Source organism: Chenopodium album, chromosome 17, assembly GCF_948465745.1.
Source record: "Chenopodium album chromosome 17, dcCheAlbu1.1, whole genome shotgun sequence".
NCBI lineage: Eukaryota > Viridiplantae > Streptophyta > Magnoliopsida > Caryophyllales > Amaranthaceae > Chenopodium > Chenopodium album.
Window position 1 is genome coordinate 6,810,895 of NC_137850.1, and position 7,490 is coordinate 6,818,384.

At 37.2% G+C, this 7,490-nt stretch overlaps 1 non-coding gene across 1 annotated transcript; it reads left to right on the plus strand.

Moving 5' to 3' along the window:
* The first annotated feature begins 6,666 nt into the window (after positions 1 to 6,666).
* Positions 6,667 to 6,772, plus strand: LOC145590459 (small nucleolar RNA R71). Its single transcript, XR_014102054.1, has one exon. It is a non-coding gene; the product is annotated as a small nucleolar RNA R71 (small nucleolar RNA).
* The last annotated feature ends 718 nt before the right edge of the window (positions 6,773 to 7,490 follow it).

Here is a 7,490-nt window from a genome sequence, read left to right on the forward strand (position 1 = left end):
CTAATAAAATTGTTTAAACTTGATGCAATAAAATGAATGAGGGCAATACTCACTATTAATTTAATTAATTTAAATTAATCACGAGATTTTGACAAATTAAAAGGGAGTTGGAAACATGAACACAAATTCAATAAAAACTCCAACTTTAACACTTGTGAATCCTTGAAAAATTATATCTTCCAATATGAAGATAAATAAAATTTCTATCACAAGATTCAAACTTTATGATTTCAATCAACTTAATACATCATTAAATCAAAAGTTCATCCAAAAATTCATGGAATTTAGTAACTCAAAGTTTCAATCACTTAAAACAATTAAAGATTGAATCTTTAGTACTTGGAAGCAACAAAGAACAAACTTTTCACACTTAATGTAATTAATTTGCAATTATGTGAAAAATAAAACCAAACTTTCAAGCACCAATTACTACCAAGTAGTCATGCTTAAAGAGGTTTAAAATTGCATATAAATTAAGGAATGAACCAAATACATAACCACCATAAATATGCAATGACATTTCTAGGTTAGAAAGACTTAAAAATTTTCGTCAAAACGAAAAATCCCTCGAAAAGTGCATTTCTGGTCGTTTTTTGGCTAAAAACACAGGCCTGAAAATTGGTAAAAATCCATTTCTAGGAACGCCTTTTCCACCCAAAATACACTATTTTTGGGCGAAAATATGGGTTCGGGAGCTGAAGTCAGCTCTAATACGGTAAAATTAATAAACCGGGCTACTAATCTAATTAGCAACTTAAAACCAGAAAAATTAAGCCATAAAAACACCTTGAAAAATATGATTATAAAAATAAATGAGCAAAGCTCCAATACCGCTATTCAGTTTCGGTGAGTCCAACCCACCGCGGAAGCAAGCCTAACCCCAAAACCAGACTCACAATAATTATAACCATAATGCATAATTAACACAAGACTAAGTAAGAGATTATTACCTTTGTAGTGTGCTTCGCTCAGTTAATTGAGCTCTTACTTCGAAAGCTCTTAGCCCCGCTCACACGAGGACCTCTAACGAAGTCCACCCGCAACACGAGCACCGAACTCGGTTTATTGCCTTGGATTTAGCAAGGCCCGACCTCAAAAACCCGAGTAATTAGTGTTCAAAGGTTTTCACACTGTGATGCCTTTTTCAACACTTACTCAAGTGAAGAATCCCAACACCCAAGGTTGGTATTTATACGCAAAGGCTCTCAAAATTCCTATCATCTTTCCATGTGGGAGATTTTGATTTTATTCATTTTATTTTAAACCTAAAATAAAATAAATAAGCAAGCTACTAATAAATCAACAAGTGTAAAGCTCACATGAGAGGTTAGGTGAGGACCATTTGGAGAAAGGGGGGACCAAAATTGCTCCCCACTCCTCTCCTAAAAACCGCCACCTCACACCACTCACTCTCTCTTGCTAGCCACCACATGGCAGCCCCACTTGGGCACCAAGGCACCCCAAGTGGGTTGCCATGCTTGCCCCTATGCATGCTGCCACCCACGGCCAGTAGGCCCAGCACGCTTGTGCGGGCTGCTGCAACCGTGGGCTGCTACTAGCTCCCTCGGCCAGCAGGCCCTTGCACCATGCGTGCGGGTTGCTTCTGGCCTTGTGCGCACATGGCCGCGGCAGCCATGCTAGCTCAGGTGCGCTAGCACGCACCAGCCAGCCACACGCTCGACTTGGTGCGCTTACTAGCCACCATGCCCCTAGCATTCGGTTTGCTTGGGGAATTCCGATGCTAGGGATTATGTTGATTTATTAGTTTTTTCTCGTCTCATCTTTTAATATTATCAACTCGACTTTCGACGCTCGGTTTCAATGCTCCAAGCTCGAATTTCCGACGTCTAAATATTAATTACTCGGGCGACTCATTAACTCCTTCCGAATTAATTTGTCGCTTCGGTTTGCTAGTTGCTTGGGTGTGACCCGAAGGGTTCAGTCAAGATTAAGCTGTAATATTAATGAATAATTAATGTTACTGATCGAAAGCGGCCTCTACCCAGGCATTCCGATCAGTTGACCTCACTGAATAATTAGCTTTCTAATAATTCCGAACCCTCTATCGGATTAATACACTTGTTCGAAGGACACCATTCCTTTCAACTCACTCGTGACTCCCTGGCCCCCATCTCCGTCGCTTGGGTTGCAGCAACCTCGGGAGCTGCTGCCTGGGCTCCTACTGCCAGAGCTGTTGGGGCCTTAGCAGTTGCTATCCGGGCTGCTGAGGCTTTAGCAGCTGCTGTAGGCTTAGCAACTGCTGCTTGGGCTGCTGCGGCTTTGGTAGCTTGACCCGACGTACTATTTTTTATCACTCACTAGTCTTTGTTTGATCAAATTTTGAATAAAAGCCAAATTCCAAAGAAAAGGAGGGTAGAGAAGCCTAAAAGCATTGATCAACCTACAAAGAAGATGAGTGAACAACGGTCGAAGAGTGAACAAGCGTCGAAGAAGAACTCTTCGAGAGGTTCAGCCATGCAACCTACTCCACTTGTTGGAGATATTGTCCTTCAATCTCTCTCTAAGAATTTAACTTTTCTACACAATCGTGTTAGTCATTGCCTAGTGACGATCCCATTGAAGTTGCACTTCCTAAGGCAATGTTCCACTATGATGAGGATGCAGTTGCATGGATAAGCAAAGTAGATGTGAAGGAATTTCTAAGTGTTTCAATAACAATTCCCTCATTCAAGCATTCATGAGGTACTTCAATCCCACTTAAATTATGTTATTCAGATTAGTGGTGAACTGGTGATTATCCTCCATATTTTCATTAATTTTTCAATGTTCATGCAGGCAGAGCACTACAGGAGCACTTAAGTGACACTGATTCTCCTTGTAAAGTTGGGTGGTTATGCCCCCAGCAGATATATGCTACTAGAATCTTAGGCAACCACCTTGGCGTGATGTATTATGTTGAATAGAGTATTAAGGAATCAGTGCGTGCGGGAGACAAGTTCATCTTCGCCCCATGTTATGATGAGTACGTCTAACCATGTCAAATTCAATTGTTTCCCCTTATTATAGTTGACTCCTAATTATTGATTTGTTTGTCTATTCTATTGTGAATTTATGTAGGTTGCATTGCTCCCCTTTGGTGATTTGTTTTTCCATTAACACAATCTTCCAATTTGATTCAGCTTTATTGCATCCAGCAAAGAAGTTGCTCGTGAAGGCTATATTGCAAAGTAAATATAGTTCTTAGTGTTGATTATCATTACCTAAATCTTTTAGTAGTTAGACTAATCAAATTTGAATTTACTTTCCTATAGTGTTATGAAGAAGCTAAATTGTTGTACTCCTTAGGGTCCTACATGAAAATCACCGATGGTAATGCCACACGATATTGTGATTTTCTTAATAAACATTGCAAAATTGTTGCTAATCTGCTATGCATGTTTGATTCATGTGATTTGTTCCTATGCTAGTGCGCACAACAAGATAATGGAGTTGATTGTAGCCTATACGTGATGAGATTTATACTTGACATAGTGAGTCATTGTACGAACACTGTACAGCTTAATAAGTATGCCATTAACTTAGTAAAATGATCTATTGATGTGATTTCAATCCTTAGACACCTAAAACTATGAAAAATTGACATGTTATGAGAAAGAACTAGTTCATTTGAAAAGAAATGTAGAAAATGGGCAAAGTAGAAGTCATATCGGCCTTATTTGGGCCATTTAGGATGAAAATGCATCCTAAAACTTAGTAAAATGCTCTTTTGATGTGCTTTCAAGCCTTAGAAAAATAAAACTAGGTAACATTGACATGTTATGAGAAATAACTAGTTCATTTGATAAGAAATGTAGGAAATGGGCAAAGTATAAGTCATATAGGCCTTATTTGGACCATTTAAGATGAAAATGTGTCCTAAAACTTAGTCAAATGCTCTTTTGATGTGCTTTCAAGCCTTAGACACCTAAAACTAGGTAACGTTGACATGTTATGAGAAAGAACTAGTTTATTTGATAAGAAATGTAGAAAATGGGCAAAGTATAAATCATATAGGCCTTATTTGGGCCATTTTGGATAAAATGCATTCTAAAACTTAGTAAAATGCTATTTTCATGTGATTTTAAGACTTAGACATCTAAAACTAAGTAACATTGACATGTTATGACAAAGAACTAGTTCATTTGATAAGAAATGTAGAAAATGGGCAAAGTAGAAGTCATATAGGCCTTATTTGAGCCTTTTTGGATGAAATGCGTCCTAAAACTTAGTAAATTGTTATTTTTCATGTGATTTCAAGCCTAAGATACCTAAAACTAAGTAACATTGATATGTTATGAGAAATGATTAGTTCATTTGATAAAAAAAATGTAGAAAATGGGCACAGTAGAAGTCATATAGGCCTTATTTGGGTCATTTTGGATAAAATGCGTCCTAAAACTTAGTAAATTGCTATTTTCATGTGATTTCAAGACTTAGACGCCAAATTAACATTCACATGTTATGAGAAAGAGCTAGTTCATTTGATAAGAAATGTATAAAATGGGTAAAGTAGAAGTCATGTAGGCCTTATTTGGTCCTTTTTGGATGAAAATGCGTCCAAAAACTTAGTAAACTGTTATTTTCATGTGATTTAAAGCCTTAGACACATAAGACTAGGTAATATTGACATGTTATGAAAAAGAACTAGTTCAATTGATAAGAAATGTAGAAATTGGGCAAAGTAGAAGTCAAATAGGCCTTTATTTTAGGTCATTTTGACTTAAGTGAACTTGTAAATGCATGACTTTGATTATTACTTGCTTGTTTATACTTACAAGTAATAGAAACATTCTATATATGTGAGCCACGTATAATAACTCAAGTTTGGTATTTAATTTTAAAAAAATGTATTTATACATGTTTAACCTAAGTAATTAAATCTAACATAATTTTTTTGTATTCCAAGTTTTGCAAGGTACAAAAGGATGGTTCGTTGACAAGTAAGGATTTTAATAAAGTTCGAGACATGTTGGCATCTTTCATCACCTTTAATTTGTAAATGTCACATCTATTTGAATTTATATTTTGTTAACTTTTTAACTACATTATTAATTAGTATTGTTTGTATATATGACACTTTTTGGATGTTGTATTTCACGTGAGATTATTAATATCTATTTATTGTTATTCTTATTTCAATTTAGAAATTATTCTTATTTTAAATATTAATAATTATAATTATTATAATAATAATTATAATTATAATTATAATTATTATTTTAATTATTATAATTAATAATAATTATAATTATAATTATTACTGTTAATATCAATTATAATGGTAAAATTAATATACGATGTGCAGATTTTTTTTATTACTATTATTAGGTTTTTTTAGAAAATAACACCACAAAAAAAACCTAAAATTTGATTACAACACCATAAAAAACACAAACTTTTATTATAACACCACAAAAAAAAAACTAAAAAATTGATTTTACCACTACGTAACGGATTTTTGGATGGAATCCATTATTGGGGCTCACAAAGACACGTGTCACTAGCCTATTGGTTTTTTAAAAAGCTAATAATTAAAAAAAGAAAAATTAAAAAAAAAACCTAAACAACCTAACCCAACCCAGCCCACCACCGGCACCACCTATCCCACACTGCCGAAAGCCTAACTCAAAGCCACCAGCACCCCTTCCCCACCAAAATCGGCGGAACCCTCCTTTCCCCTCGTCCCCCATCCAGAAAACCACCCCAACCCTACCTAACCTCCGCAAATCACCGCCTACCCACCGCAAACACCGCCTACCCACCGCAACAGCAACATCAGTACATCACTGTCGCTAAACTCCGAAAACCACCCACCCTTACCTTTCACCCTCAAAACGGTCGAAATCGACCATGGAAGCCCTCGATTTGTCGATTTCGACCGCAGATTTCAATGGTCATTTCAAGATTTGGGGAAAATGGTTGAATCCGACCATGGTAGCTTGTGCTTTATCGTGGCTTCGACGGTGAAGGAGGGGTTGTGGTGAGTGGGGGTGACGGGTGGTAATTTCGACGGTGAAAGAGGGGTTCTGGCGGTAGTAGGGGTGCCGGCGGTGAGGTTTACGGCTGTCGTGAAGTGTACGACTACCGGTGGTGGTTGTGGGGCTAGGTTAGGGTTTTGGGGTTTTTATATTTTTTTTAAATTTTTTTTTATTTTTATTTATTTTAAACCAATGCCTTATTGACAAATGTCCATAATGGGTCTTACTAACGGATTTCATCCAAAAATTCGTTAGGAGGTGGTGAAATCCAATTTTTTGGTTTTTTTTTTGTGGTGTTATAATAAAAGTTTTTTTTTGAATGGTGTTATAATCAAAAGTTGCAATAGGAGGACAAGTGATCATTTCCTTCACAAGTCTCACAAGGCATGACTTGTGAAGAAGAGCTCGAGGGTGTAAGGGTGGCTTGATCTAGCTTGTGAGCTAGCATATCGAACTTTGATATAATAAGATCTATTGCACTAAAATCGTGGATTCTGCCCTTCTTTAATTTGCTTGAGGTTGCCTTCGATCACCTCCATATGCATAATGCTTTGCCACTTCTTCAATCATTTTTTATGCATCATCCACCGATAGCTTTTTACGGCTACCACCGGCCCCGGAATCAAGGTTGTCCCTTGAAATAGGAGTAAGACCGTCATAGAAGCTTTGTACATTGATCCATGATGTGAAACCATGGTGTGGGCATTTCCTTGCGTAATCCTTGAAACGTCCCAAGCTTCACTCAACGTTTCATCAATCTCTTGATTGAAATTGGTGATCTTTCTTCTTAATTCGGCGGTCTTTTCCAGAGGACAATACTTTCCAAGAAAAGCTTTAGTGACTTCGTCCCATGTGCTCAATGATCCCTATTCAACCGTTCTCAACCAATGCTTTGCTTTATCACGGATAGAGAATTGAAACATGTGCATACGAATGAACTCTTCCGTAATGTTGTTTTGCTTGATGGTTGTACACAACTCGAGAAAGTTGTCCAAATGAGCGAAGGGACACTCATGAGAACTACCTCCGAATTGATCACTTTGAATCATACGGATGAGTTGAGGTGAAAGCTCGAAATTATTTGCATTTGTGGTGGGGAGACGTATGCCACTCCGAAGTTGGAATGCGTTGGGGTGGTCATAGTACCGTAGCAAAGGTTGAGGAGGAGCAGGATCGTTATCTCCCATGTTATCTTCTTCGTTGATTCCAAGAACCTCTTCTGATTCGGAATCCAAATAGACAATGGAGAACTCGGGTGTGCCTTGCAAGAGTCTCCTTACGTTCCTCAAGGTCTTGTTCAACTATAAATCAACGGGAATAAGCGCTGATTGCTTACTCTTCCGTGTCATGCAAAGTCAAACAAAGCTAAGAAAAATGTTAGTAATGACTATCACAAGTTAAAAACACAATTAAGCAAAAATAAATAAGAACAACTATGATACATATACACACATTTAGTCTCCTTCAACAATAATACATTCAATGTGACTTTGCCTCCCCGACAACGGCGCC